The sequence below is a fragment of the Jaculus jaculus genome, chromosome 4 (genome assembly GCF_020740685.1).
Source record: "Jaculus jaculus isolate mJacJac1 chromosome 4, mJacJac1.mat.Y.cur, whole genome shotgun sequence".
Classification (NCBI taxonomy): domain Eukaryota; kingdom Metazoa; phylum Chordata; class Mammalia; order Rodentia; family Dipodidae; genus Jaculus; species Jaculus jaculus.
Genome location: NC_059105.1, coordinates 78,588,426 through 78,615,619, shown reverse-complemented (window position 1 = coordinate 78,615,619; position 27,194 = coordinate 78,588,426). Strand labels below are relative to the sequence as shown.

At 39.6% G+C, this 27,194-nt stretch overlaps 1 protein-coding gene across 6 annotated transcripts in view; it reads left to right on the top strand.

Annotated features, from left to right (window-relative positions):
• The first annotated feature begins 615 nt into the window (after positions 1-615).
• The window catches only part of Tank (TRAF family member associated NFKB activator), a 77,162-nt gene continuing 50,583 nt past the window's right edge, over positions 616-27,194 (top strand). For 2 of the 6 annotated variants that reach the window (XM_045148341.1, XM_045148340.1), the window contains exons 1-2: positions 675-778; positions 3,171-3,282. The gene's annotated coding sequence lies outside the window, so the exon portion shown is untranslated. Of the gene's footprint in view, positions 779-3,170; positions 3,283-27,194 lie in introns of all 6 variants that reach the window. The other 4 variants (XM_045148343.1, XM_004651880.3, XM_045148339.1 and 1 more) reach the window with 3 other exon arrangements.

Sequence of the window (27,194 nt, the reverse complement as noted above, 5' to 3'; positions counted from 1 at the left end):
AACAACAAAAAAAGTAAATGTTAGAGTACAGAGAGAAACTGAGGCAGCCAGGTCCTCATCATCTTGTTCTAACAAGGAAAAGATACTTTTCTCGCTTGGTCTGTCTGAAATTTCTACGTTGAGTAATATTCAAGCATGCGTGGATATGGAATAATGAAATTTTAGTCCACGGGGCATTTCTTAATAAAGTTCCACCTCCATTTGTCCACAACTGAACTTCAGAACATATGCTTATTAAAAAGTGTTGCAAGTTAGGGAAAACCCACAGGGGTGTATGTTTCTAAAATTGTGAACTTCAGTCCACGTAACGATCCGGTGAAAATGTAAGTTCCCTGGGCTTCCCTTTAGCTCTGGAGCGGGAATCGCTAAGGGTTGATTGGTGGAGCTACATCTTATATTTTTTTGGTGACCTATATGTCCTCTAACCTACGTACAGGCTGATGTTAGAACTGCTTATTTTGGGGGCAGAATTCTAGCCAAGACAGTCAAATGACCTTTAAACGAAGACACGGGGTTCCCTACCCCGCAGATGTTCTCGGTGCGTGGCGCAGGTGGGTGGAACTTGTGGGCGTGGCTCCCGTGGGCGTGGCTCCCGTGGGCGTGGCTCTCGTGAGAGGCGAAACCCGACGGGCCCTGTGGTCGCCGCGGGCGGACGGAAGGTGAATGACTCCGCGCAGGCGCTGCCCTCTGAACTGGAACGGAAAGCAGCTTCCGGTTGCAGTCGTTCGGCCAGGAGCCGGCGACCCGCGGTGAGAGAGTGTGGCGGAAACCCTGAACTGTGAGTTTAAAAAAAAAAAAAAAGTTGGTCTGAGCGTTCTCGTGTGTGCAGCCGCGAGCCCGGGACGGAGGACGTGTATGCGGGGGCGAGCGCGCGAGGGAAGCTGTGGGGCGACGTACACCGCCGGTTCTCCGGGCGCCGAGGGGCTCAGAGGAGAGACGCCGCGGGTCCGCGCCGCGTCCCCGGCCTGAGCCCGCTGGACGCTCCGGGCCGCGTGACCTGCGCCGGCGGGGACACGGCGAGCGCGAGCCGGCCCGGCGCCGTCCTGGGCTGGGTGGTGGCCCCGTGATGGCCCGGGCCGCACTGTGCCGGACTGACCGCGCGGAAGCCGGGACGGCCGCGCTTGCTCCGGGGCCACCCCCCTCGCACTGTTCCGCTCTGCTTTCCGTAGCGTCGTCCGAGCTGTCGCTGAGAGGAGTTGAGCAGCTTCCCAGAGGGTCCCCAGAGAACGGGTGGCCGGGGAGGAAAGGGTGGAAGCACCCACACGTTAGGTAGAGTCACCCTCGTCCCTCGTGTAAACCGACCGGCCAGAGTCACTTATCAGAAGCAGCAAGAGGGGGGAGATATCCCACCACAGAGTACTTGTGGTCCTTCACCGTGACGCTGTACGGGGGTGTCGTGGTTCTCACAAATGCTTTATTTTTGTGGTACTGGGCCTCGTGCACGCTAAGCAAGCACTCTTCCGCTGAGATCAGTCCCAAGCCCTCACCGATGCTTTTGACAAGTTATCATAAGGGAGAGAATGATAGTCAAGTGATGTGAGATTGAAGGGGAAGATAATGGCCGGCCTTCTTACCAGGGTTGGGGGTACACATACAAAGGAGAGGTAGCAGAGGAGCGCTGTGATCTGTTGAGAGATGATTTTGACACACTTTTGAGAGGAGCTGTGAATGAAGATCAAACGATACAGTCCTGTTAGAACAGAGGGTGGAATCCTGACATTGCCAAGCATATGCAGTTCAGAGCCTTCCACATCACAAAAGTGCATAATTATGTTATGTTACTTTCTTACACAAAGAAGACGCTTATTCTATGATCTCCTGTTTCAGATAAAAATTTAGGTAAAATACATAGCATTAGTTTTTGTAATAACACCATGGCATTCCTTTGTCTGGATGCACCTTAAGATACTCCTTACTTACTATACCCTGTCCTCTTGTTTTGCTCATTTTACATTTTTTGTCATTAAGATACAGTTATATTAATCCTTTGTAAAGTCTCAACTATATTAAAGAACTGTTATTTGATTTAAAGTGTCTAGGCTTTGGATCTAAAATGATGGATGGTCCCTCTCAAATTATTATAATCTTTTCCTATATTGTCAATTCTTTTGTAATGCTTCACTCCATTAAATATCTGAACATGGTTTGGTACGTTGTCCAAGATAGGGATTTAGTTTATTTTATGAATGGGCAACCATTTTCTAGAAATCATATTAGAATCCGTTTTTTAATAAATGGCTGGAAATACCTCTTTAGCATTATAAATTACCATGTATATGTCTTATTATTTAGACTCATGTACTGCTTTAATTTATTTGTTCAAATACCCGTTTTTATTGGTTATGACAGGTTCTAGTAATTCATAGGTCCCTTTTTTTTTCTTTCAAAATAAAACAAACTGTCCATGTTCCATTAATCTAATCCTTTTGGGATTTTGGTCATATTCTCTGATTTTTTTATGGCTGGTATATAGATGAATATATACCTGGGTAAATTTCTAAAATTTATTAACTTTAATAAATTTTCTTGAATTTTTGAGAAAAACTATAAATATAATTTTTTTTTTTTTTTTCTTTTTGAGGTAGGGTCTCACTCTGGTCCAGGCTGACCTGGAATTAACTCTGTCATCTCAGGGTGGCCTTGAACTCATGGCAATCCTCCTACCTCTGCCTCCCGAGTGCTGGGATTAAAGGTGTGCGCCCCCACGCCCAGCTAATATAATCTTATCTTCATACTTCTGGTTGTCTTTGTTTCTTAGTTTGAAGATGTTTTTACTCTACTATCACTAAATATGAGGTTTAGTATTGATTTCTAAATGATTTTATTGGTTAAGAAAGTTTCCTTTAATATTTCTAACTTACTAGTATTTTAGAGAGAATGTGTGTTCGGGGTATATCCAGAGTCTGTTTGCTTTTGCTACCACTTCAAGAGCAGTTTTAAATAATTGTTGAGTGTGTGAATGTTTCTCATTGTATAGAGAAATTATTCATTACTACTTAACATTTTTATCAGTTGAATTTAATAAAAATTGCCCTATTACAAATTTTTTTAGTGTGTTTTTAGTTTGTTTATGAGCCAACCTTACACAAGTGGTCTACCACTAAGTCCTGTATCCCAAGCACTGACAATATTTTTGTTTAAAATCAGTAATTGTATTTCATCTTTTTTAGTGTTGTCTGTGTCATGGTTTTTATGTCAAGTTCTGCTATCTACAAGGAACCTAGGAGAAGATCCTGTCTTTGTTCTTAAATAGTTACAAGGGCTGGAGAGATTGTTCAACAGGTAAGGCACTTGACTCCAGAGCCAAGCAATCCAAGTTTGATTCCCCAGTTCCCACACAAAGCCAGATGCACTAAGTGGCAAATGCATCTGGAGTTCGTTTGCAGTGGCTGGGGCCCTGGCATGCCCATTCTCTCTGTATGGCTTCTCTCTCTCTCTGCTTAAAAACAAATAAATAAGATATTTTTAAAATAACAAAATAGTTTCCATAGCAAGATACCTCTGTTCTTTGAAGATCTCAAAAAGATTAATTCATGGGACCACATGGGTCTGAGAATACATTGTTCTAAGAATAGAATACCAATAATATTCAGCAAAATTGTGCAGAACTTAAAAAAATCATTAGAGTAAATCCAAATGAATAAAAAGGTTAAGACATAAATAAAATCAAGAGAAAGAATTGGTTTATTAATCTTGGTCAATCAACCACCCCCCATCCCTGAAGCAAACTTTGCCACACAAAACTTTTTTTCACTATCAAGGAATTCTGTAGGTAGGTGGAGACTTACAAGTAGAATTAATTACTATTTCTGTCCTCTTAAAAAAAAAAAAAATATTTCACATGGGCAAGTTCTGTACCATGAAAGAAACTATCTGTGTAACTTTGTTGTCACTGGCTTTCCAATTTTGCTTGGATATTTCTTGCTTTAGTGGCAATAATCAAGATGTCATTCTAAAGTGACAAGATTTCATGGGGGGGTTCTCAGAGTCAGTAGGTTAAGATAATATTTAATATAAAGTAAAAAGTAATGGGACAGTAAGTATGATGTATTTATGCATGTTCATGGAGCAGAGCTGAACAAGCTAGTCAGCTAACAAAAGGCCAGTTTATTGCTTACTAGTAGTTTTCTAGCATAAGTAATAGTGTTAACTAATCTTTTATAGAAATAATAAATTCTGAATATTATTATTTCAGGCAATTTTGATTACTTTCAAGAACGTAACTTAAATTATGTAGACAATGTGCCAATTTCTGCTACTAAGTCAGGATGGACTCTGGCACCCATGGGCACAGCTGTAATGTCTACTGTGAGCCTTGGGTGCTTAACCTCAGGAACCACTTTCCTGGTCAGTTGTTTTTGGGCAGGGGATCCCATAGGCAGCATTCTCCTTCCAGGCTTTTTCCTTTCAAAAAAATTTGCATTCTTGGGGCTGGAGTGATGGCTTAGTGATTAAGTCACATACCTGTGAAGCCTAAGGACCGTGGTTCGATTCTCCAGGTCCCACGTTAGCCAGATGCGAGGGGGCACATGCATCTGGAGTTCCTTTACAGTGGCTAGAGGCCCTGGTGCACCCATTCTCCGTCTCTCTCTCTCCCTCTCTGTTTCTAATTAATAAAGTAAAAAAAAAAAAAAATCTTTTACTAAAAAAAAAAAAAATTTCATTCTTATAAGTCAGAGTCTTTAATGGGTGAAATCTTGACTTTTCCTATTGCCCTAGTGAAGAGAGTGAGGGTTCTCTTTAATTCAGTTAATCTCTTTAATCTTATCATTAGTTACTGGTAACAGTATCCCTGCGTAGAACATTAAGCTGGCTCACAAGCCTTTCCTCCTTAAATTTCATTTACCCTGGATCTTTTTGCTCTCTTTTGTTATAGATCTGAATAATTAGAGTGAGAAGTAACCATGTCACAGCTTGAATGTTGTACTATCTTGAAATTTCCTCCACAGGGACCTCCAGTGGCATAATTGGTTAGCCCATGGTACTTTACCAAATTAACTCATCAATTACCTTTCAATTCAACCTCACTAAAGTTTGTCTTGCTAAATCAAATGACCAGCTTTCAGACTCATCTTCCTTCATGACTCTTTCCTTCTTAAAATATTTCATACTCTTGGATCCCAGGAAGCTGCTCACACTTGACTTCATTTCTTTTTAAAAAATATTTAAAATATTTACTCACTAGGAGAGAGGGAGTATGCATTCCAGGGCCTCCAGCCACTGCAAACAAACTCTAGATGCATGCACCACCTTTTGCATCTGGCTTACATGAGTCCTGTGGGAACTGAACCTGGGTTCTTTGGCTTTGCAGACAAATGCCTTACCCACTAAGCCATCTCTCCAGTCCCTGGGCTCATTTTCTTCATCTCTGGTCATTTCTTCTCAGTATCATCTTCCTCTTTTCAACCCCTCAGCTCAGAGTGCCATACCATGCTCCTCGTCTTCATGGCATTCTTAGCATTTTAAATGCCATGGATGTCCTGGAGGCTCCCACATTTATATCTCTACCATGAACCACTTTCTTGAACCCCACCAGGTACACACACAAACACTTCTGCTCAACATTTCAAATTGCCACATCCTCTTTACTATATTTGAAATGTCTCTCTGTTTCTGCTGCTTCATAGCTTTAATCCTTTATAGGGTACTCAAGGCACTTTTACAGATCTTTATGCCTTAATTTTTCTTGCTTTCAATACAATAGAATGTTGTAGGCTCTATTTTAAGAGTAAGTCCAGATCTGGATCATCTTAATCCTCTATTTTTTTTAACCTCTACGTACAATTTAGCATTCGAGGAAAGCAGTCATTCTTTTTCCCATTTAAGTTTAAAGACTAAAGGCTGACATTAATTTTTTTTTAAATTTTTTTATTTGAGAGCGACAGACACACAGAGAAAGACAGATAGAGGGAGAGGGAGAGAATGGGCGCACCAGGGCTTCCAGCCTCTGCAAACGAACTCCAGATGCGTGCGCCCCCTGTGCATCTGGCTAACGTGGGACCTGGGGAACCGAGCCTCGAACCGGGGTCCTTAGGCTTCACAGGCAAGCACTTAACCGCTAAGCCATCTCTCCAGCCCTGACATTAATTTTAATAATAGTCTATTGTTGATATAAGACTTAATGTATCTTTGTAAGCATCCCTGACATTCAATTAAAACATTTGATGGGGGGGGGGGAATGTAATTTAGCAATTGATAGCTCTGAACTATGAAGGATGCATCACATATGAGTACTATTTTTAGTAAGATAATATGACACAAATGCCATTTTAGTAGAATGCAGACATTATATGAATGCTTGTTTATTTGATTATTTTAATATACAGTCTGTTATGTAGCAAATAATTGTTGACATCTGAGGGCTTAAGAAAAGCCTTTTATTTTTTATTTTTTATTTTTCAAGTTAAGGTCTCACTCTAGCCCAGGCTGACCTGGAATCCATTCACTATGTAGTCTCAGGTCTCAGGCTGATTTTGAGGTCATGGTGATCCTCTTACCTCTGCTTTTTGAGTGCCGGGATTAAAAATGTGTGCCACTGTGCCTGCCAGAAAGACTTTTAAAACTTTTTATTAACAATTTCCATACATGAATATAATGTAATTTGACCATAATCTCCCAATACTTTATTTATTTCCTCCCCCCTCCACACATTCTACCTTCACTGAACAGTGTTTTCTAACACTTCTTTTTTGATGTCTTTTTTTTTTCCCTTCTCCATCATCTGTGTTGACATGATGATCTCAATTTTGTGGAAGTAGCAACAGCAACTATAAGGTCATAACATAATGATTCCTTTATGTCCAGAAGATAGTGTCCCAAAGTACCCCTCCCCTTCTTCTGATTCTTAGTTCTTACTGCCCCCCTCTTCCACAATATCCCCTGAGCCTTAAAGGTATGATAAGAATGTCTCTCATTTAGCATTGAGCACTCAACCTTCACTTATTTTTAGCACTTTGGAGAGTTTTAAGTCTCCCCAAACATCACCATCCACAAGAAGAAACTTCTGACCAAAGGTGTGATCAGGACTAATCTATGAGGATAGACATAATATAAACATTTAAAAGTCATTTTGATGGGCACCATATATCATACATTTAGTTAGTCAATAGTAGTGGCTTCCCCCCACTAGGATCTATGAGCTTCTCTACCATAAGCTTTTGACTAGGTTTTTAGTACCAAGCATATATTCTCTCCATGGAGTGGTTCTCAGATCCAATCAGAGAGTAGTAGTTGGTTACTCCCATGCCAGTTATGCCACTATTACTATAGTGGACAGTTCTTTGCTGGTTAGTTGGTTATGACACACAGGGTTATTCAGCAGTTGGGTAAGCTTGTTGATGAATTTTCTCCCATAGTAGCCTGTATAGCACTTTCCACTACTAGGCCAGCTACCCAAGAGAGAGGAGACTTTCAGCTCAGTTCCAGTTTGATTTCACGTTCAATGTCCTGCTACTGACACATGTGGTCATCGGTGTCGTATTTAATTCTGGTAGGCATCCAAGAACACTAGCGTGTATTGTCTTGGGGACCTTAGGGACCTCTATGACCAACAACTCATGGAGAAAGAGGAACCCTTAATCACTGTTGGTAGAAGTGTAAACTGATGCAGCCACTATGGAAATCTGTGGATGTTCCCCAAAAAGCTAAAAATAGATCTACCATATGAGTCACGCCACTGCTGATCATATACCCTAAAGACTGTACAATTTACTTTAGAGGTGCTTGCTCATCCATATTGATTGCTGCTGTATTTAACAATAGCTAGGAAATAGCCTAAATGCCTATCCACTGATGAATGTATAATGAAGATGTGGAATAGATGCACAGTGGAGTTTTATTCAGCTGTAAAGAAAAAGAAATCGGGCTGGGCGTGGTACCAGCCTACAGTTAAGTACTGTTAGGGTGTGACATTGTTGTGCAACCAAAGAACAATGGTTTGGGATTGAACCTAGGGCCTTGTACATGGTAGAAAAACACTTTACCACTTGCGCAGCCCTCTGTACATTTTTGTTTTATTTTGAGACAAGGTCTCATTAAACTGCTAGACTAGAGGCTGAAGAGATGGCTCAGAGGTTAAGGTGCTTGCCTGCAAAGCCTAATTTCCTGGGTTCATTTTCCCAGTACCCATGAAAAGCCAGAAGCAAAGTGATGCATATATGGAGTTCATTTGCAGTGGCTAGAAGTCCTTTTCATGCCCATTTTCTCTGCTGTGCTCTCTGCACTACTCTTTCTCCTTGGAACTAAATAAAATATAAACTGCCAGACTGGCCTTGATCAGGCTTTGAACTTGTATTTTTTCTACCTTAGCTTCCCACAGCTGGAATTGCACACTTGTACTAAAAGGTTCAGCAAGAACAATTTTTTAAGGGACTTTGTTTTTTGGGTTTGTTTTGAGAAAAATAGTTGAGTTTGGAGGATTAAATGATAACTACCTCATGGGAAAATATCCTGGAAAGTAACCTGACTTTGCTTCCTTTAGAAATCAACTCTCCACAACAGATAATTAAGATAATTATCATTAATGAGTGATGAAAGTAAACAATTGCAGTACCAATAGTCTGCAATAACTTTTATTTACTGCCAACATTTTTCTTTCACAAAAAGGACAGTCTACTGAATATAGTTTGCTAACAAGGAAAATAAAATTATCTTTTAAGTCATTGAAGTAAGGAATTACTGGAAATTGAATGGACTAAGGAAACATGAATTCTATTTTAATACTTATCTAACAAATTGAAAGTGTGAACCCTTGACATATTTACAGCAGAATGAAGTATAGAAAATTATTCTATGGAGCAGCAGATCATGTGAAACTAAATAATTTTGCTACAGAGATTCACTTGCTGTAAGGACAGAAAACAAAAGCCTAGCCTTCAATAGAAAGATGCATTTCTTGCCTTTAGTTTTTTTGAGGTAGGATTTCACTTTAAGCCAGGCTGACCTGGAATTCACCTTGTAGGCTCAGGGTAGCCTCAAACTCACAGTGATCTTCCTACCTCTGCTTTCCAAGTGCTGGCATAAAAGGTGTGCGTCACTACACTCACTTGTTTGCAGGGTGTCTGGCTTTCTCTCTCTCTTATTTATTTATTTATTTATTTTGGTTTTGTGAGGTTTTGTGTCTTACTATATAGCCCAAACTGACCTGGAAATTCATTATGTAGACTCAGGGTGGCCTCAAACTCATGGTGAACCTCCTAACTCTGCCTCCCGAGTGCTGGGATTAAGGATGTGTGTTACCACGCCTGGAAAGGGTGCATTATTTTAAATTTTTTGAAGAAAATTTATTAAAACCAGTCAATAGACAAACTGCTACTATAGGATATTCAAATGGTTTTATGTGTCATAACTATTAACTGTATTGCATTTACTGTGATAATACTTTTTGACTTCACATATTTGGCATCGCTAAAATAGAAATGTCTTTATTTTAATGTTACTTGTCAACTTCGAAAAATTATTGTTTCTTGCAGAGAAAGTATCTCAAATTATGTTTTAATTTGTGCTGCTTCTCCCACACAGTTTTACTTATTCTCTGTACTTCCCCACAGTGAATAACGAACTTCATTTGCTAGGTTCCTCATCCATGAATGTCCATGATTCATATGACTTTTGAAAACAGTTTACATTAACTATTTAAAGTCATATGTTCCCATCCTATACCTCCAAATTCGAACATGGGCCCTACTATACCCATTCAAGATACTCGTGAAATGGTTGTGCTGTCATATGCCTATAATCCAAGCACTCAGCAGGTTCAGGCAATTTGCAGTTTGAGGCCCATCTGGGCTACATAAGAAAACCTGTCACAAGTACACACAGACACTCACCCACACGTTAACAGCAACATGTACCTAAGCACAGTTTACTGAGCAATGCAATTTTATGTTTATTTCAGGGGTAGAATATCACATGCCATTTTCCTTCTGCTGTTACACTGTCTAATTATACACCTGAACTTCTAGCATTTGATAAAAAGTCTGAGAGAGGGCAGAAGAGATGGCTTAGCGGTTAAGCGCTTGACTGTGAAGCCTAAGGACCCCGGTTCGAGGCTCGGTTCCCCAGGTCCCACGTTAGCCAGATGCACAAGGGAGCGCACGTGTCTGGAGTTCGTTTGCAGAGGCGGGAAGCCCTGGCGCACCCATTCTCTCTCTCTCCCTCTATCTGTCTTTCTCTCTGTGTCTGTTGCTCTCAAATAAATAAATAAATAAATAAATAAAAATTTTTTTAAAAAAGTCTGAGAGAAAGTATGCTTATGTGTCCTATGATCAAAGATGGACCACATATACTTACCATACAGCCTAGATGAGTATTAGGCTATTTCATCTAGGTTTTTCTAAGCACTCTTTATAACATTTGCACAAGTCACAATCACCCGCCACCATATTTTTCAGAACATATCCTCATAGTTAAGCAACTCATGTGTGTAATATGGGGAAAACAAGGAGATGGGATAATACTTAAACTCATGGGTGTGGACTTTGTGAAACCTTTTCTCTCTTAGAAGACAGAAGAAATTTTTACCAAGTCCTAACATTCAGCAAAATGATACTTTGATAATCTTTGGATTTAGTTGGTAGAGTTCTCTTCCCTTATGCAGATAAATTTAGCCAGCCAGCTTATAGAAAATAAATATAAGATGATTGGGCTTCTGCGTGAGAAGGAAAATACTTAGTAGCAGAGGCCAGTAAATTAAAAAGGAGATAATAAAGGGAAGAGAAAGGAAGGGAGGAGGGTACTTAATAGGTTGATATTGTATATATGTAATTACAATGATTGAGATGGGGAGGTAATATGATGGAGAATGGAATTTCAAAGGGAAAAGTGGGGGGGAGGGAATTACAATGGGATATTTTTTTATAATCATGGAAAATGTTAATAAAATTTAAAAAAAAGAAAAATATAAAACTCAAATTTTAACACTGCTGGGTTTATAAATTTAAATTACTATTTATTATCTGCATAACTAAAACACAGAAAAGGTTTAGTACAATGTGCTACGCATATAACCATGACCAAAGTTTGTAACCTGTAAAGACTAGAAATGCAAACTATATTTTGAAGAATTGTGTTATATAGTTCTACTTGTGTTATATAGTTCTACCTGTGTTATATATGTTTTAAAAGGGGTAAGTGATTATAAATACATGTTAGAAACGATACTTTCCATTTTCTTCCTTCAAGTAAGGAAAATGTTTTTGCTTGTTTTTGTTACGTTCCTGAAAGGTCTGCCTTCCCCATCAGAGACAGAAGATTTGAATTTACATGTATGTACTCTGGTTGCCAGATTTTCTTTTTTCATTTTTTTTGCTTTTTGTGAGAAGAGCAAGATATAGTTAAGACTTTTTAATCATTTATTCACCTTTTCCTCTACTCATGTGGCAACTTTCTTGAGTACAATGTGAATTCTTATTATTCATCCTCAAAGCAGTTGGGAAAGGCTGGTTTCTCTTCTGGGGCAAAGGGAAAGGCGTTATAATTTTTCAAGGTGATTTTCTTTCCCCATCCTCAAACTTCTTTGGAATTGAATTGGCCTCTCACTACAAATGTGGATGTTTACCTAGAAGTACTCAGTAGTAGGGGAAACTCAGCAGCAAGCCTACCCTGTCTCCCAAATCTCCCATTCTTGCCTTTTACCCTAACCCTTACCTTTACCTTATAAAAAAGTAGACCTTAAAGAATGCCATGCCACTGTGGGGTGGAGATGCTTAAACTTGCCATGACACACGTGATTTTTTTTTTTTTTTTTTGGTCCAGCTAATCTAGTTGAATTGGGGTCTTGGAGGTAGAACTTTTTTTTTTTAACTTTACTGATTTTTATTCTAGAGAGAGATACAGAAATAGGCAGGCAGGAAGAGAGAGAGGGAGAGAATGGGTGTGCCAGGGCCTCCAGCCACTGCAAATGAACTCCAGATATGTGTGCCCCTTTATGCATCTGGCTTACATGGGTCCTGGGGAATCAAACCTGAATCCTTTGGCTTTGCAGGCAAGTGCCTTAAACTCCAAGCCATCTCTCCAGCCCGAGGTAGAACATTTTTAGCAGGAGCTAAACACCTCCAAGCACCCCAACTTATCTTTGATTTTTTACTTTGTTTATCCAGGATTGCTTGACTTCATTTGACAGCATAATATTGGCTCCAAAGAAAACAGACATAAGCTATTGTGTCTGAAAATAAGAAGAAAAGTTCATTTTAAAAGGCTAGGAGCACAGAAGCCGAAGGCAGGGGCATCTCAACTTCAAGGCCAGCCTGGACTACATATCAAGACCCTGTCTGGAAGGAAAACACAACAAAACAAACTAAAGAGGAGTAGCAAAAACACCAGTATCAGTTTAGAAGAGTCATCCTCTAGATAATAGGATTCCCAGAGAGGGTAACGGAAACAAGAGAAAGCAATTAAAAAATTAAGAAAATTGGGCTGGAGAGATGGCTTAGCGGTTAAGCGCTTGCCTGTGAAGCCTAAGGACCCTGGTTCGAGGCTCGGTTCCCCAGGTCCCACGTTAGCCAGATGCACAAGGGGGCGCACGCGTCTGGAGTTCGTTTGCAGAGGCTGGAAGCCCTGGCGCGCCCATTCTCTCTCTCTCCCTCTATCTGTCTTTCTCTCTGTGTCTGTCGCTCTCAAATAAATAAATAAATAAAAATTAAAAAAAAATTAAGAAAATTTCCAGGAACTGAAAGATGAATTTATAGATTGAAAAAGCACAGCAAGTTCCCATTGCAATAGATGTAAATTTCAGAATACTGAGGACAAAGAGGGAAAAAATTCTATTACTTTCCAAAGGGCAAAAAATAGATTAAATATCAAGTATCAAGTTCATAATGGGTATTAGCTTCACCAAAAGAAATGAAAGCTGTAAGGTAGCACAGCCTTCAAAATTCTGAGGAAAAAAACACTTCCAGCTTAAAACTCTTTAATCTGACCAACTATCAGCTTAGCCCAAAGGTAAAAGTGTTTCAGTTTACAAGGTTTCAAAAGTTTCACTTTCCAAAAATACTTTCTCAAGAAGCTCCTAAATATTCGAGTCACTAAATGTATATATAAAACAAAAAATGATTAGGACACTGATGATGAGAGGTTTAACTAGAGAAAGGGAATTACCATTTCAAGGTGAAACTTGCAAGATGACAGCTTTCCATGAGGCACAAGAGTACAAGCAGTATATTACATCAGAAAGCTCAGGAAAAGTTCCTCTAAGAAGGTGAACTTGGTAAACTAGCCTGTGTGCCTGAATATTGAGTTTTAATAGAATACCTTGATAGAAAGTAAAGCAAACAGATTTTTTCAGGAAAGGAAAGCAGCCATATAATATTAATATGGATTAGTACATTACATAGTCAGAACAGTATTATGTAATCAGAAAGGACAGTGAATCTTGAATGCTCATCTAACAACAAGATAACTGTATAAATGGGTAAATTGAGAGAGAAAGGAGAAGGGGTCATTTAAAGACAGCAGAATTCTTTTGCCTAGTGGGAAGACAAGTAAAACTGAAAAGTCAGTGTGACAGTATTGCACAGCGATACAGACATAAATGTAAAAGCTCAGCCCAAAAGAGTTGTTGCCAGGGTACAGCAGGAAAGGGGCAGGGGAAAGCAAAAGACACTTGTTTTTCTTAAACCTAGCAGTTATTTGACTCATTAACATATCTGTTTTGCTCTGATTCAAAATAAAAACTGGGCTGGAGGGATGGCTTAATTGTAAGGCGTTTGCCTGTAAAGCCAAAGGACCCAGATTCAATTCCCCAAGACCCATGCCAGCCAGATGCTCAAGGGGGCGCACGCATGTGAAGTTTGTTTGCAGTGGCTGGAAGCCCTGGCATGCCCATTCTCTCCCTCTCCCTCCCTCCCTCCCTCCCTACCTCTCTTTCTCTCTCTCTTGTTCTCTCTCTGTCGCTCTCAAATAAATAAATGAAATTAAACAATTTTTTTTTAAAAGAACAGTCTGTTGAGCTTGCCTCAAAAAGAAAAAAAATGTGGTGATTTATTAAAGTATCTGGCCACATAGGTATCCTTGGTTTCCTGTGAGGAAACAGGAAACACTTGTATAGCCTGGAACATTTATTATATTGACTTAGGTTTAGGGAACTACTTTAAAATTTTTTCATATTTATTTCAGAGAGAGAGAAAGAATCAGGTAGAGAGAGAATGGGCATGCTAGGGCATCTAGCCACTGCAAACGAATTTCAGATGCATACACCACCTTATGCATCTGGCTTACATGTGTCCTGGGGAATTGAACATGGCTCCTTTGGCTTTGCAGGCAAGCACCTTAACTGCTAAGCTGTCTCTCCAGCCCTAAGAAGCAACTTTTACTGTCATTGTTGGAATGCTGTTCAGAGGACTTAAACTGACCTTCTGTTTCATGACTATGTGTCTCTTTGGACTTTCAAAACATGTCATTGGGATCTGTGTTCTCAGTTACCTATAAATTGGAATTTTAAATGGACTTGGGATAATGAAGTATTGATAGAAAGAACATCAACTTAAAAGGATCATGGGTGCTTGGTCTAGAAGAGCTGTAGTCACAATCAAATTTCTCTACAAGAATGTCATTGACAATGAAAATATTTGTTGTATGCTGTGATGAGCTATAGGAATTTTATAGAACCAAGATCAACAAAGTGCTGTTCTAGGCCATCAGCCAAAGCATCAAAACAATTTAAGGCCTGGCATGGAGGCGCATGCCTTTAATCCCAGCACTTGGGAAGCAGAGGTAGGAGGATCGCCATGAGTTTGAGGCCACCCTGAGACTACATAGTGAATTCCAGGTCCTCCGGGGGGAAAAAAAGGAAAGAAAGAAAGAAAAATTTTAAAAAGAGAGAAAGTCTTAGCAACTGCTATTTTTATTTCTATATTTTATGTTATTCTTCAAGAACAGTTCAAAACTAGGATCACTGTGGAGGAAGGGGAGAGCTACTCTATGAAACCTATTTTTCTCCATTTGTGTATATTTGTATAGTGTTTTACAGTACTATTCCAGATATGACTAGACCCCCTTATGGCAGTGATTTTAAATGTGTTACATTGTCCCCAATACACAGGTATCCAAGAAGTCTTGGACAGTGTCTTGGTTTGAATATGAATTGTCCTGCAATATTTCATGTATTTTTAGTTAAGCCTCATACTAATAAATCCCCAGCTGGTGAAGCCTTAGGGAGGTAGAGCCTTGCTAAAAGAGGTTTGTCACTGGAGACAGGCTTGAGGTTTATTAGTTCAGCTTGACTGGGTAATCACTAGCTAGCTCACCCTTGATTCTGTCTGCCAAATGTGCCTGATACTGTTGCAAGGTGTGACACCCACCGCCTCTGCTTTGCCATGCTTTCCCTGCCATGATGAAACTTCTCCATACTGTCAGCTAAAATAATAAACCGTTTCCTCCCATTAGTTGCTATTGGTTGGGTGTTTCATCCTAGCAACAAGAAGGTTACTGCTGCAGGCAGAGTTTGCTGATCCCTTTTTCCAAACAACTCTGGATGATTATAATGTACTAACTAGTTGGGAAACCACATCCTATAGCATGACTCTATCCCAGACATGTTAAACTGGCTGATAAAGGAGATCCATGGGAAAGTCCATAGATTGATACTCTAAACTACAAGTTGTCTAGAGAAATTAATATATTTCATACAAAAGGCACTTTAACATTATTGTCTATAATTTTTATTTTTATAGCATTTATTTTTCAGAGACAAATGGAACTAAAGCAGTGGATTAAAATTTTAAAATATTTTTGTTCATTTTTATTTATTTATTTGAGAGTTACAAACAGAGAGAGAAAGAGGCAGATAGAGAGAGAATGGGCACGCCAGGGCCTCCAGCCACTGCAAACGAACTCCAGATGCGTACACGCACTTGTACATCTGGCTAACGTGGGTCCTGGGGAATCGAGCTTCAAACTGGAGTCCTTAGGCTTCACAGGCAAGCGCTTAACTGCTAAGCCATCTCTCCATCCCCCAAATTTTAAATCAACTTTGCTTTTCTACAGCAGGATGGCATAGAAAGAATTTGCATTTGATCTTGGGCTGGGGAGCTGGCCCAATCAGGAAAAAGCTTGCCTCACAAAAGGGCAAGGACCTGAGTTTGCAACCCTAGAACCCATATAAATGCCAGACATAGTGAAATACTTGTGATCCCTGTACTCAGGAGGTAGTCTCTGAGTGGATCTCTGAGACAAGTTGACTAGTAATTAGGCTATTTGTATCAGTGAGCTATGAATACAGAGAGAGACTGTGCCACAGTAGGTACAGTGGAGAGGCTATAAAGACACCCCGTGTCAACTTCTGGCCTCCACACAAATATGTGCACATGTACCCACATACATACAAACACACATGCACACTACCTACACAAACATATACAAAAGAGAAAATAATCTCAATCTTCATATTTAAGAAAAACTTATGTACCCTTGAAAAAAGGTGGAAATGTGGGTAGTTATGACACAGATGGAGGTTTGAAAGGTGGTCAGGCTACTCAAGGATTTTTGGCTTAATAGCTGAAGTGAGAGAGTATGTTGTATAGCTTTAAACTTAAGTTAGACAATTACAGAGATACTCTAAACATCTTGGGAATAACTAAAAATGGGAGATCTGAAATCTCTGAAACCTTATTGATTTCCTCATTAGACTCTCAAAATTACTTCTAAGAAAACAAGTTGTGACTTGCAACCCTGCCCATGCCATGTGGAAAAAGTGATCAGCCAACCCTGTCTGCAGCAGTAACTTTCTTGTTGCCCAACAGCCTCTAGGTGTCCCCAGGGAAATTAAAAGCAGAGAGAAGTATGAAGAGTTGTGCCAGTGGTTAAGAGCAAAATACAATTTTATCATTACAAAGCCCTTTCCTCTTCGTGTTTAACAGTGTGTTGTTCTCAAGGCTAAATGCTGCTCAGCAGTTTTAAGTTTGTGATTTGAAGGGGGAAAAAATAGGCCTCTTGTGAAAAGATCCTCTGTCTCCTGAAATTTCACTCTTTTTATAGAGGAGTTCTTTTCCTTTGTATTTTCTTTTTATTTTGTTCTTGAAGCAAGTAACTCAAGGATGCTGGATGAGAAACTAATTTCCCAACTCATAAGATTTTTAACCACTGGTCTAGAAAGTTGTCCTTTATGAATCTTGTGTAGTCTGTGACATTTCTTACAGTATGTTCTCTTATGCTCAGAAGGACTTTTTCTACATTTTCTTGTTAAGAATATTTTGGCTTACATGACTATCCAAAGGTATACTGTGGTGGTTTGGTTCAGGTGTCCCCCATAAACTTAGGTGTTCTGAATGCTAGGTTCCCAGCTGATGGAGATTTGGGAACTACCGCCTCCTGGAGGCAGTGTATTGTTGGGGGCTGGCTTATGGGTGTCATAGCCAGCTCCCCCTTGCTAGTGTTTGGCACACTCTTCTATTGCTATTGTCTACCTTATGTTGATCAGGGAATGATGTCCACCCTCTCTGCTCATGCAATCATTTTCCCCTGCCATTATGGAGCTTCCCCTCTAGCCTGTGAGCCAGAATAAATCTTTTTTCCCACAAGCTACCAGCAATGGGAACCTGACTGAAACACATACCAATACAACAGAACAATTCAAAACATATCAAGAAAAACAATGGGAAGCCATATGCGACCTTCGGCCCTTCCTGTTGATTATCACTCAGTTGGTTCTCTTCCTCATTATTTTTTTATGTTTATTTTTATTTATTTATTCATTTGACAGTGACTGACAGAGAAATAGGTAGAGAGAGAGAGGGAATGGGCGCATCAGGGCCTCCAGCCCCTGCAAATGAACTCCAGATGCATGTGCCACCTTGTGCATCTAACTTACATGGAAACTGGGGAATCGAGCCTCCAACTGGGGTCCTTAGGCTTCACAGGCAAGCGCTTACCACTAAGCCATCTCTCCAGCCTCTCTTCCTCATTATTATTTCTCTTCTAGCACTTTTGTCCGAAAGTGAATTCAGTCTCCCCACACCCCGTCAAATTTTCTTCCTATTTTTCTGTGTCTTTCACAGCTGCTTTCCTAGTAATCTGGAAAATTACTGGTGGGCCATCTGAAATACTTCGATGATTAAAATACAGATTCTGAGGCCCCTTTCCTAACTGGTTCAGAATCATAGTACCTGAGTGTTCCTTTCCTACCTACCTGTTGTGATTATCAATGTGACTATCCCAAATCCTCTTAATTTAGCCTTTCAAATGTCTCTTGAATCCATTCATATTTCATTTTCTTTACTTTGATAATTCCTACCTTCACCTCAAATATAGCAATAGTTCCTGTGGGATATTCCTACATTGTCTCCTTTGTAATTACTCATGCTGACACCCAGTATTCCTTTTTTTCTCTTAAAATAATAACTTACGTTTTATTATATTTTTATATAAATGGGTTTTTCTTTTTTCAGTCTAAGAACTAAGTACATTGCATGAACTTTGTTGGCAAGTCTAAGTCAGGGTGCAGGGGTCTCTGCTCATTTCATAAGATCAGTTTTTAACCATCTTGCTGTGAATTACAGAACTCAAAGTCATACAGTCTGAGAAGCACATAGACTTCAAAAGATGCCCCAGACATTCTTGGCTCTACTGTGCTTCACATGTTAAATTCTTTTTTTTTTTTATTTTGTTTTTTGTTTACATGTGTGCTTATGGGGTTTTTGTTGTTGTTGTTGCTGTGCTGCTGTTTTGAGACAGGACTTAACTATATAGCTTAGGTCTGCTTTAAACTCATAGCAATCCTCCTGCCTTAGCCTCCCAAGTACTGGGATTGTAATTCTTTTTTTTTTTTGGTTTTTCAAGGTAGAGTCTCACTCTGGCCCAGGCTGACCTGGAATTCACTATGCAGTCTCAGAGTGGCCTCGAACTCACAGCAATCCTCCTACCTCTGCCTCCCGAGTGCTGGATTAAAGGTGTGCGCCATCACACCCAGCTCACATGGTAAAATTCTTAATGGCTGTATTACTGTTCTAGTTGCTATGACTAAATACCTAACCAGAAGCAATTTATAGGATGAAGGGTTTATTTTGACTTCTAGTTTAAGAAGGAAGTAGTCCATTGTGGTGTGGAAGGCATGACTAAAGGAGTGTGAGGCAGCTGCTCACTCTGATCCCTAGTCAAGAAGCAGAGAAGATAGGAAGTGGGAACAAGGCCCCATCCTTAGTGACTCACTAAAGGTTTTAGTTTCTAAAGGTTGTACAACATTCCAAAGCAGTGCCACCAGCTAGCGACCAAGTGATCAAACATACAAGCCAATGGAGGACATTTCACATTCAAGACACAACAGTGTGGCCTTATTTTATGTCATGAATAGGTTTGCTCGCTTGGTATAGTGAGTATAGTGAGTAGTCTGTTCTTGGCCAAGGTTGTTGTTTTGTTTTAGTTTTTGTTTGTTTGTTTTTTCCTCATAAAAATTGTTCATTCTTTTATAATTTTTGAATTGAATAGTTGAGAAATGGGGTTTTCCTTTTTAAAACATGGTCATATCCTGCTTCGAAACTCTGTTACCTTTAGTGTCACAGATTAAAGCCTAAATTTTTTAAAAAACTATTTCATTGACAACTTCCATAGGTAGACAGACAGATAGACCATGATCATAATCCCTTCTCACTACCTCCTTTTTCCAACTCCCAAATTCTCTCTTTCTTCCCAACTAGTCTTTCTTCTTTTTGATGTCATCATTTTTCTCCCTCCTGTTACACAGATCTTGGTAGGTAGTGTCAGCCATTGTGAGGCCATGAATATCAAGGCTACTTTTAATCTGGAAGTCAGTATTGTAAGCATTTCTGTTCTTCCTTTTGTACTTACACCCTTTCTGCCATCTCTTCCACAGTAGGCCCCTGAGCCTTGGAGGGTGTAGTAGGAATGGTACAATTTGTGCTGAATACTCCACTGTCACTTCTTAGCACTTTGGTGAGTTTTGAATCACCCCAGTGCTCACCACCATCTGAAAAGAGAAGCTTCTCTAGCCAAAAGTGAGAGTAGCATTAATATATGGACATAAACATAAGTACTTAGAGGATAGTTTGATGGGTATAACATATCCATTTAGTCAGACAACAATAGTACTTTCCTCTTTAGGGCTTACGACCTTCTAATTCATAGGCTTTTGATTAGGTTTTTTAGTTCCAAGCAGCCCTCAAGTCCAATCAGAGAGCAGTTGGCTTCCCCCATAATAGGCATGCCACCATTACACCAGATGGTACATTTGGTCTGGCTGGCCAGCCCTAAATCTTGAAAGATCCACTGCTGGTTAACACCTGAATGTTTTGGGGTCCTCCCTAACCAACAGCATACTGGAAAGTATCCCTCCCCTAGCACTGAAATTTTTCTAATAACAATCTGTGGCTTTGGGGCACAGAATTACCCACCACCACAATATATTTCTGTCCAGATTTTCTCTTTTAACATGTATAATAGTAGCTCAAAAGAAGAAGTTTTCAGCCGGGCGTGGTGACACATGCCCTTAGTCCCAGCACTCTCCTCAAGAGGCAGAGGTAGGAGGATCACCATGAGTTCAAGGCCACCCTGAGACTACAGAGTGAATTCCAAGTTAGCCTGAGCTAGAGTAAGACCCTATCTTGGAGGGGGGGGGGAAGAAGTAGTTTTCATATGGTATGGTAGTTTGAATGAATGTCCCCTAAAAGATTCAGGAGTTTATTAAAGCTTGTAATTAGGTTTGCTGGTCACCTGGCTGGGGGAGGTGTCACTGGGGGCAGATTTGAATTCCAACCTAAAGGTATGCAGAAAGTTTGAGTTCTGCCTGAAGTTCTAAGAGTTTGCTTGCTTTTGGTGCTGGTGGTAGTATTTCTCTCTGCGTGGACATGTAAAAGGGGACCAGCTTCTGTCACTATTATGGATCTTCCCCTGGATCTGTAAGCTTCAATAAATCCTTTCCTTTCATAAACTGTACCTGGTTTGGAAGTTCATCCCAGCAATGTAAAACTGACTATGACATATGGCTTATTCATAAATCTCAAATTTTGATTAATCTTCCTGCCATGCCCTCCTGTCCTTCACCCCCTCCCCTTAGGTCATTCCCCTCCCCAGTATTCTGCCCCTCTACTGATGTATCTACTGTATCCTCCCCTTAAGCCCTCCCCTCTCTTCCTTCCCTCATAGCCCATTTCTAGCTTCCTGGTCTCTGCTATTGACTTTTTTAAAAAAAAATTTATTTGCAAGCAGAGAATAGGGTTGAGGGGAGAGAATAGGCATGCCAGGGCCTTTAGCCACTGCATACTAACTCCAGACATATGCACCATCTTGTGCATCTGGCTTTACATGGGTAGTGGGGAATTGAACCTGGGTCACTCAGGTTGTTCAACTTTGCAGTCAAGTGCCTTAATCATCTCTCCAGCCCACTACTACTGACTTTTATTCCAACTCACATACAGATCTAAACATTTGAAGCTAGGATCCACCTATGAGAGAAAACATGCATAAAGCCTACATTTTTTTTAAAGGAACATTTAGTGCTATGACCTTTCCTTAACTGAGTGTGTATGAGGTTTATGTAGTTACTGCACTCTGCAATTCCAAGGGGCTTCACTCCAATCATAGTCTTATGAATGGTATGCTATATTCATCAACTTCTCTTGGCTAGAACAAAAGAAAACTAACACATATTGGACTGGAGTGGTGACATAGCGGTTAAGGCACTTACCTGGAAATCTAAAGGACTCAGGTTCAGTTCCCTAGTACCCACATAAACCCATATGCACAAGGTGGTGCACATGTCTGGAGTTCATTTGCAATGGCTAGAGTCCCTGGCCCACTCATGCACCCCGCCTCAACTCCAGCAAATAAATAAATAATTTATTTTTTTAAAAGTAACTAAAGTCAGTTTAAGTGAAGAAGAGTTTATTTCAGTTTATAGTTCATGGTAATAGTCCATCATTGTGGGGAAGGAACAATGACAGCAGCTTGAGGCAGCTGGTCACCTTTGGCACAGTGAAGAAACAGGGCAGTGAGGGCTGCTGCTCAGCCAGCTCTCTTCTTTTGATATAGTCCATGACCTCAGGTCATGAATGGTCTTCACACCTTAATTAACCTAATCAAGATAATCTTTTAGAGGCAGAGAGGCTAACCTAATCTGCATCCCTTACAGGAGATTCTAGCTCTTGTCAAACTATTAATATAAACCATCATATGTGCCATAGAGTTTTTGCAGTGCAGCACAATCATACATGGTGACCTTGACTGTAAATGTCTTGTGATGCTGACCTCTCCATCTTGTATCCAATGTATGCATGTATGTATATAGATGTTCACACCCTGAGTACATTTTGCAGAAGTCAGAAGAGAGCACCCTGTGTCCTCTATGAGACTTCCATGTTGTTTCCTTGAGATGAAGTCTGTCATTGAACCTGGAACTGCTATTTTTTCACTCATATTTGCTGACCCGCAGACCCTAGCTATTCTCTCTTTGCCCCCCATTGGATTGGGATTATAGGTGCATGTGGCTACATCAGCTTTTTACATGGGTGACAGTGATAGAGCTCAGGCCCTTGTGCTTGTGTGACAAACTCGTTGGCCCACTGAGCCTTTTCCCCATCCTTACATTTACATTTTTTTTTAAAGAATGCACCTTCTTGATAGAACAGATGTACATTTTTCACTCACAGATTCAAGAACTGTAGAACAAAGATGTTATATAGAAATCTAACTCAAAACTTTTTGTACTGAAGAGAAACTTAGGTCACAAAAATATGTAGAGGTACATACTAAAGGTCAACCAGTAATAGCACAAAGCATAAAGCTAGATAGAGTTCCAGTTCAAGGCTCTACTGTCCCAGATTTTAAAATACAGGTGTAGTTTGCATTGGCAAATTGCCATGACATATACAGCTTTTAAAGATAACTTTGCCACTTCAAATATCTAATTTTTGACCTAGCACATTTGAGTATACTGTAGTTCAGTGGACTGCCTATACTTTGCTTGCCCTTTTGATATATTTAATTTCCTTTTTGTAAGTAGTGTTAAATACTTTTTAATTTTTAATTTTTATTTATTTATTAGAGCGAGAGAAAGAGAAAAGCCAGGCATGGTAGGGCACACCTTTAATCCCAGCACTCAGGAGTCAGAGGTAGGAGGATCTCCATTTGTTTGAGGCCACCCTGAGACTACATAGTGAATTCCAGGTCAGCCTGGGCCAGAGCAACACTCTACCTCGAAAAAACAAGAAAAAAAAAAAGAGAGAGAGAGAGAGAATGGGCATACCAGCCCTTCCAGCCATTGCAAACGAACTCCACATGCATGCACCTCCTTGTGTATCTGGTGTACATGACTCCTGGGTAATCAAACCTGGGCCCTTTAGCTAAGGCAAGTGCCTTAGCTACTAAGCCATCTCTTTAGCCCTTAAATCCTTTTCTGAATGAGAAAGTGTCTAAATAAAATGCTCAAAATGATACTTTTATATTAATGTTAATTGCTTATATGTCATTAATGATCTGCTGGTAGGCAGAAGTCTCAGCCAAATAATTATCCTAATAGGACTCATTTTTTATCTATCAAAGGTAGCAGGGGGAGTTAACTTCCTAAGTGGAATCAGTAAAGTATTAACCATTCCTTCAGTTTTTCAGAAATTAATGATACTGTGCTTGTTGTAATTAAAACCTTAGAGTCACTCTTTTATTAAGTCTGACAAATGGAATGTGTTTCGTGTCTTAAAATGAAACACTTTGGCTGCTAGCTTTGAAGCTAGCATGGTGGGAACTAGGGATGTATAGCTTAGCAATAGAGCATGTCTGCAAGGCCCTGTGTTTCATCCCCAGCATCACAAAAACAAAAAACTGATTTAGTTGGTCAGTTGATTTTCAACAAGATTGCCACACTTAATCAGTGGGATGAAATAACTAAATCAACAGTGTCAATACACCTGGATAGATTCACACACAAAAAAGATGAATCTGGACCCTACCTCATATTATATACAAAATTAGCTCAATATGGATCAAATACCAAATATTAATGCTAAAATATCCAGCTCTTCAAGGAAACACAAGTGAATATCTGCATGGTTTTGAGTTAAGTAACAGTTCCTAGTGAGGCACCAGAAGAAAGTGTAAGCAGCATAAGAGCAGTAGAGACAAAGTGAACTTCATCAAAATTGAAAATTTCAGTTGAGCATGGTGATGCATGCCTTTAATCCCAGCCTCAGGAACAGACTACATAATGAATTTCAGGTCAGCCTTGCCTGGAGTGAGACCCTACTTCAAAAAAAAAAAAAAAAAAAATTGAAAATTTCTTGTGCCAAAGGACATATAAGAAAGGAGAGTTTTTCAACAGTGGCAGTTTCCTTGAAAACATGCCTCTCACAAGTCATCTTCTTTATCCCTCTCCAGAAGAGAAAAGGAAACATAAGAAGAAAAAGATGCAGAACCCCAGTTTTCCTACCTCATGTAGTAGCTCAGGATGCTGTGAAATGGTCTTTTAGCCATGTGCAAAACACAGTTTTATATGTTAGCTGCTTCTGCCTCCTCTGTTAACCAAGAGGCATGCAAAGCTTACAGAGGGTAGGCAAAGGACTTGAATGGCCAGCAAGCACATAGAAGAATGCTTGATACCAGCAGTCATTAGGGAAATGAAAACCAAAATCACAATTTGGTCCCATTTCATATCCACCAATACAGCTGTGACTTTACAATGGACTATAAGAAATGTTGATGAGGATGTGGAAAAATTGGAGCCTTTGTGCATTGCTAGTGGAAATGTAAACTTGTACAGCTGCTATGGAAAATGTGTAGTCTCCCAAGAAGTTAAACATAGACTTACCATCTGACCTAGCAGGCCTATGCTTAGTTATATATCTGGGATAATTGAAAGCATATGTTCATACAAAAATATATATACACACATGCTCATGGTACTTTACTCATAATAGCCAAAAAGTAGAAGCAATATGAAAGTCTATCAATTGAAGAATGTATAAAATTATGTATAGTCATACAATAGACTATTACTTTACCATATAAAGGAATGGATTATTGTTACATACTATAAAATAAATGTACCTCAGAAATATCTGGTGTGAAAGAAACCAGACATATAGGCTTCTATTCTATTTTGATTCTATTTATTTGGGAATTGAACTAGAACCTTGAGGATTCTAGGTAAGCACTCTATCACTGAGTCACATTTTCAATCATATATAATTATAAGTGAGTACATATATGATTCCACTTATATAAAATGTCTTTTATGAGAAAGAGAGATAGGGATGCCAGAGCCTTAGCCACTGCAAACGAACTCCAGACACATATGCCTACACCAACTGTGCACATGCTTGACCTTGTATATCTGGCTTATGGGGTTCTGGGGAGTCAAACCTGGGTCCTTAGGCTTCACAGACAAGCACCTTAACTGCTAAGCCATCTCTCCAGCCCATTCAGACAAAAAGATTTGTGTTTTGTTTGGTGGGAGGGGAATTGGTACTAATTTTTAATAAGATCAGAGTTTCTGTGTGGGATCATGAAAATTCTGAAATTACAGAATTATGACAGTTCAACATCATAAATGTGTTAAGAAGTATTGGAGTATATACATAGGCTGGAGAGATGGCTCAGCAGTTAAAGGTGCTTGCTTGTAAAGCCTGACCGCCCAGGGTTCAGTTCTCCAGTACCCACCTAAAGCCAGTTGCACAAAGTGACACATGTATCTGGAGTTCATTTGCAGGGGCAGGAGACCCTGGTGCACACATACTTCCTTTTCTCTCTTTCTGTTTGCAAACAAAGTTTATTTTAAAAATGATAAATTTATATGAATAATTTCTCAACTGAAAAGATAAAGAACAAAAAGCATTGTATACATAGACATAAATTGAACGATGGTATGACAGATTAAAAGCTGAGATTATAATGGATTTCCTCAAAGTTGGAATAACTTGGTGCCCTCACAATCAGTAGAGAATTTTGTCTCTTCTGTGGCTTTTAGAAGACTGAGAGGTCCTTGGTGGTATTTTTATAGCTATATAGAAGAATCCAAATCATTAGGTAGCTCTCTTTGCTCAGAGCCAAGGAATATAGTTAGAGATGTTAGGCAAGCTGCAATGATAAAACCAAATTACCTCCTCTGAGAAAATCATCTGTAGTCCACAAACAGCAGGGAGGTTGGAAAACTAATAGGTAGCAGGGCTGAGATTGGAGGGATGTGATTTTTCTTTTTAATGTGCAATATAACAGCAGTTCTCCCTAGATTTTGTGCTAAAATAAGAGCATTTTCACACATTTTAATTGCTCTGTGATAACAACAGTGTGAACTCCATCCACAAACACTTACTATGGATTTAATTTTGTTGTAATTTCAATGCAGCAAGAATTCACCTTGTAAGTGGGAGTAACCGTCCGTTTAGTAAAATGAAATCCCTTCCTACCTTGCTAATCATGTTATATATATATAATCATGATATTATATTTTTATGATAAAGTATTGATAATAAAATAAAAATTGATAATAAAATGGTCTTTTATATTTCTGTTTATATTATGCATATTACTGTCCTCAAAGTAAATTGTTTATAAACAGTACCTGCTTTATTAGCTTGAAAATTAGTAAAGAATATTTTAAAATTGTAGAAGATTTCATATTTTCAGGTCAAGATTTTAGTTGAAACTTTTTAGTTTTGTTAGGTAGGATCTCACTCAGCCCAGGTGACCTGGAATTCACTATGTAGCCTCAGGGTGGCCTCAAACTCACTGTGATCCTCATACATCAGCCTCCCAAATTGCTGGGATTAAAGGCATGCACCACTACACCCAGTTCAGATGAAAATTTTAAACAAATACTTTTCTTTATATATTTGCAAGCAGAGAGCAGGACAGGGGAATGGGATCACCAGGTCCTCCAGCTGCTACAAACAAACTCCAGTCTCATGTGCCACCTTGTGTATCTGGCTTACTAGAGAATCGAACCTGGGTCCTTACACTTTGCAGGCAATTGCCTTAACCACTATGCACCTCTGCAGCCCTGTTAGGTATATTTTAAAAAATTGTATAACTTTAATTGTTGTGACCAGCGTGGCTATGACCCATTAGGGATGACTCAAGGATTAGAAGAAAAGACAGACAGACTCAAGTAATAGAGTGAAAACTGGGATTGGGAGGTCTGCAGACTCTGATGGAGACACTGCAGCACTGCCTAACCAGCATTAGTTTAACTTATATGCATGTAGAAAAGCTTTGCCAACAACTTTCTTTTATCAAATATCAAAAAAGCATGGGAATGGGCA